This window comes from Pan paniscus, chromosome 10 (assembly GCF_029289425.2).
Source record: "Pan paniscus chromosome 10, NHGRI_mPanPan1-v2.0_pri, whole genome shotgun sequence".
Classification (NCBI taxonomy): domain Eukaryota; kingdom Metazoa; phylum Chordata; class Mammalia; order Primates; family Hominidae; genus Pan; species Pan paniscus.
Genome location: NC_073259.2, coordinates 82,207,901 through 82,212,731, shown reverse-complemented (window position 1 = coordinate 82,212,731; position 4,831 = coordinate 82,207,901). Strand labels below are relative to the sequence as shown.

General features: G+C 41.0%; 1 pseudogene; it reads right to left on the bottom strand.

The window, feature by feature from the left end:
- Positions 1-368: 368 nt before the first annotated feature.
- Positions 369-4,098, bottom strand: LOC100968598 (SURP and G-patch domain-containing protein 1-like; annotated as a pseudogene).
- Positions 4,099-4,831: the final 733 nt, after the last annotated feature.

Below are 4,831 nucleotides of genomic sequence, written 5' to 3'. Positions count from 1 at the left end.
TTCATATATATGAATGAAAATTCATATATATGAGTATATATATTCATATATATATTCAAACAACTAAAGACAAATGTCAGTTTCTCAAGAATATTTTTACCATATTCCCATCCAGTGGCAGTTCTGGGATGGGCCTAAGGGTTTCTACAGCTTTTGAAACATCCAACCAGAAGTGATTAATGTCAATTTCTCTTTAGTAAACATCTCTAATCTCTCTGAGATGGAGCTCCTTTCAATTATCCTAGTGAGCTGAGCATGAACAGACTCAGTTTCTTCCTCCAGTGCTCTCCATTTTCTGCTTATATGGCTGGATTGGTAGGAGTGAAGATTGAAACACTAGTTTGGCTTATCTTCCCTCTAAAAACGGAGGTGGAGTCTGGGGTGGGAGGACTCTGGAAGTTACATATTTGTTTTATAATGTGGAAAGTCTCGTTGTCTATTGTCCTCGAATTTTCAAAAAAAAAACTGGGAAAGACCCATTTTATGTAATGAGCCCAGATATTTCATTCATAGAACCAAAATTTCTCTATAATATATAAAAGGGAGGGGGTGGGAGTTGCGGAGAGCAAACATTACAAAATTGCAGAAAAGAGACCATTCCTCTCATGTATAAAAACATTCTGTTCTATGAAGGTGTAATCCAGAGTGATGTGTTAAAATAAATATAAAATTGGGGATCAATTTTGTGTGAGTGTGAGGATAAATGCTAGGCTTTCATGGTCATTATATTAGCTCAGAATAAAAACACAGTGCTCTAGAGGTATCAGAAACAGCCTTTATAAGTACTTCACTCACTTTTTCTATAGTACACAAGGGAATGTCTATTAATATATATTTTACTGAACAAGACACTCTTTGCCTTCCATTTTCCCTGCTTTCCACCAAGCACAAACCTTCCATGCATTCAATAGAGAGTTAAAGCAAAATCTATTTCTGTGCATGATGTGGCAGGCTGATTTACTAAGAATTAAATGTGGCAGAATAACGTATTGAGAAATTTAATAACTGTCTAGTTTTTATTTTGCCATAGCACCAGAAAATGGATAGAGTGTTATTTTCTTTCACTCTCCATTTGCGTCAGGGTAGCATTGAGTTTGTGTCTTTGAGTTCTGGGATTCCTTTTTTTCCTGGGTAAGGAGGGAGAAGAGAGATTTTTGGGAGTTTGTGAGCAATGGAGAAGTTGTCATGTAGAATATGCAAATAATAAGTATTAAAAAGTTAAATCCTCAATGTCTTCCTCCACCCTTTCCAATTTTTTTTTTTTTTTTCAATGAGCACGGGGACTTTATTACACGGCACTGTCCTCATACCTGTTTCCAGAACGCTCAGTAGTAAGGCCGTCTGGGATTGTTCAGGGGGTTGGGCCGGAAGCGGTAGGCCAGCATCATCTTCTTGCGGAAGGCCTCGTACTCGTCGTCCTCCTTGGAGAACTCGGCCAGCCGGTCAGTGCTGAAGCCGGCACCTTCCACTGTGGTGGTGGCCTTGTTGACCGGGTTCTTGATGCCCTGGCCCTCCGAGCCCAGCCCCTCGCCTTCCTTCCAGCCCATCTTCATCAGCATCTGATAGCCAGTGTTCTCCACAGTCAGCCTGAACTCCTTGTACTCCGAGTAGTCAGGCTCACGGCTCTCCTTCAGGGCCTTGAGGATTTCCAGAACTTCTCCAGCTCGTCCGGAGGCAGGAAGTCTCCCATGAAATGCTTGCTCTAGCCCACCTTTGTCAGCTGCTTGGCCCATTTCCTGGTCTTGTCCATCTCCATGCGCCGCAGCTGGTGCTTCCAGGTGCCCAGCTCGCTGTCCACCTCCTCGTCGCTGTCGTAGCCGTGCTGGTGCTGCATGTCCTGCATGGCCCGCTTGTGCTGCATGATCATGTCGTATATCTGCTGCATCTCCTGCTGCTCCTTCGGCTGCTGCTTCTGGGCGTCCGACAGCTCCGTGACGCCCACTAGACCCACGGGCTTCCCCTTCTTATAGCCGAGCCCCTTGAGGTCCTGAACTGACAGAGGCGAGGGAGAGGCGTCCACGTCCCTCTGCACCAGCTCAGCAGGTGGGAATTCTACCTTATCCTCCTCTGGCCTCCACCAGCTCTTCCGCTTCCTCTTCACGGTGGCTGCCGAGGCTGGCTTCCCTGGAGCGGCTGGAGCAGGGATGACGGAGAACGGGGGGCAGGAGGCGCAGGCGGGGACGAGATGGGGCAAGTGGTGGCCGGAGGCAAGGACCCTAACAGGGCCTCAGGAGGGGACTTGGGCTTCAGGCCGGGGTCGGGTGCCCTGAGGCTGCCTGTGGAGCCGGCCTTGGCTTTCCGGAACTCCTCCCGCTTCTGTCGGTAGTACTTGTATCCTTGGCTGTTAGTCTCCTACAGAAAGCTGAATGCCTGGTTCTCACGGTTGTTCTGGAGGGCGATGGTTTCCACCTCCGGATGCCAGTCTGCTACGAACCTGGCCAACTTCCCTGCAAGGTTCTTGACCTCTTCATCCTCTGGGAGTGAAACTTTCTGAGAGGTTGCCTGCGACTTCTGTGCTTCCTTTCTTACCTCAGCCACCTTCTTTCTGTAGTAGAGAAATTCCCTGCTATTCTTATCCTGCAAAAATGCAAATGCCGGGTTTTCCTTGTAGTCCTCTATAGCTACTTTTTCTATCTCGGGGCCTTCTTCTGCCACAAAGTGGGCCAATTTCTCTATTACTTTCCGAGTCTCGGTTCCCTCTGAGGGTGAAACTTTGAGCTGGGATTACAGGCGCCCACCACCACGCCCGGCTAAATTTTTTTTTTTTTTTTTTTTTGTATTTTTAGTAGAGACGGGGTTTCACAGTGCTGGCCAGGTGGGTCTCGAACTCCCGACCTCAGGCGATCCTCCTGCCTTGGCCTCCCAAAGTGCTGGGATTACAGGCGTGAGCCACTGCTCCCGGCCTCTACAGTGCAGTTCTATGGGAAGAAATTCACTTTATTATATAAAATGTTACTGTAAAAAAATAATATAAAAACGTATTTTCAAGGCAGTTAAAGAGATGTAGAAACCCATGCTTTGGATTATAAGTTAATAAGAACAAATAAGAAATGGGAAGATGGCAGTGGGTAAGCCCAAAATTAAATACTAAAAACATACATTGATTATTTAGAAATGCTAAAAACATACATTGATTACTTAGTAACAGTGGGATACAACGTTTCCTGAAACGAGGAATATAAAGAAGATCTTTATTTTATTTCATAATGTTTTACAACGTCTCTAAAAATACTTATATTGTTCAATCACTAATCATCTACATGCTTCAGTGAACATACAAGTGTATGTGTCTTTTTGGTAGAAATATTTTATTTTCTTTCAATATTTTCCCAATTTCTATACAAGTTGGACAGAAAAGTGCAAGTCATGGAAAGGGGAATAGAGTTTTTCAGTTAGCACATAAATCTGAGATTAATATTTAGGGCTCAATACTTTTTTTGAGATTGCATTTTTGCTTTTCTTCAGCATCATACATTTAGCAAAATTTTTAGGTAATAAAATCATGATATAGCTGTTGAATTACCCTGTTTTCTTGAAAACTTTCTGAAAAATTAAGCTGATATAAAATTTCTAAATTATACTAATGTATCTGTAGAAAACAACTTGAAAAGTTCCTATGTAACTTGCAGAGAAGTTTAACCTTTTTAATATATTAATACATTTATAATTTAGCTTTATTTCACCTGCAATTACACATGAGTTTGCTTTAAGATTTCTAAAAAAATCAGGGTATTTCATGTTAAGCATTATGGATATAAATATCTGAGATGAATTTAGCTAATAGTAAAATCTAAGATTTTTATCTCTTCTAGAAATTATCCTCTACCACTGTACATTTACATTAAATATGTCAATAAAATCTCTAGTTATATTCTTTGAAGGTTTACTAAAAATATTCAGAGTAAATGCAAAATATTTTATCATACTTTAATATTGATGTAAGTATTCCATTTTGGAAGGGATTTTTCTTTAGATAAATTTTGAGTATTTCACTGCATACTGTATTTGTCTCCCACTAGTTAGCAAGAGTTATGGAGTAAGCTCACTATGACATAATGTACCAATTACTTTTCTTGGTGTACCAGTATCTCCTTTCATCTTGTGTTTGGACAGTGCTGCTGTGTGTGTGTGTGTGTGTGTGTGTGTGTGTGTGTGTGTGTGTGTGTCTATGTATGTCTGTGTATGTGCTTGCAGGAAAACAAATCCATATGGGAGACTAGTGAAGACAATAGTAGTTGACTTTTCTGTTGTGCTAATTCAATGAAAATTTCAAAACTAAGCATTTACAGAGAAAGCAATTCAAGATGTTGCAGGTAAAGTCTTTTTTCATTATGTATCATAAGAATAAAAATTAAATCCTGTGTTAAATCATATCCTCTCTATTAAGTTGACTGACCATGATATAATATATCCAAATAGGGTCAGAAATAAGCCTGACTAGGCTAACTTTCTTAAAAGAATACTGCTTATCTCATTTGCTCTCCATAGGTACAGCATTTTTACTTTTCCTTTTATTTTTATTTTATGTTTTTTTTTTTTTTCAACTCTTAGTTTAGATTCAGAGAGTACATGTGCAGGGTTGTTACCTGGGTATATTGTGTGATGCTGAAGTTTGATGTACAGTGGATCTCGCCCAGGTACTGAGCATAGTACACAATAGGTAGTTTTTCAATACCTGCTCCCCTCCTGCCCTACCCTCTCTAATAGTCCGCAGTGTCTATTGTTTCCATCTTTATGTCCATGAGTACGCAGTGTTAGGTTCTCATTTATAATTAGGAAAACTGGTCTGGTTTTCTGTTGTTGCATTAATTTGCTTAGGATAATGGCCTCC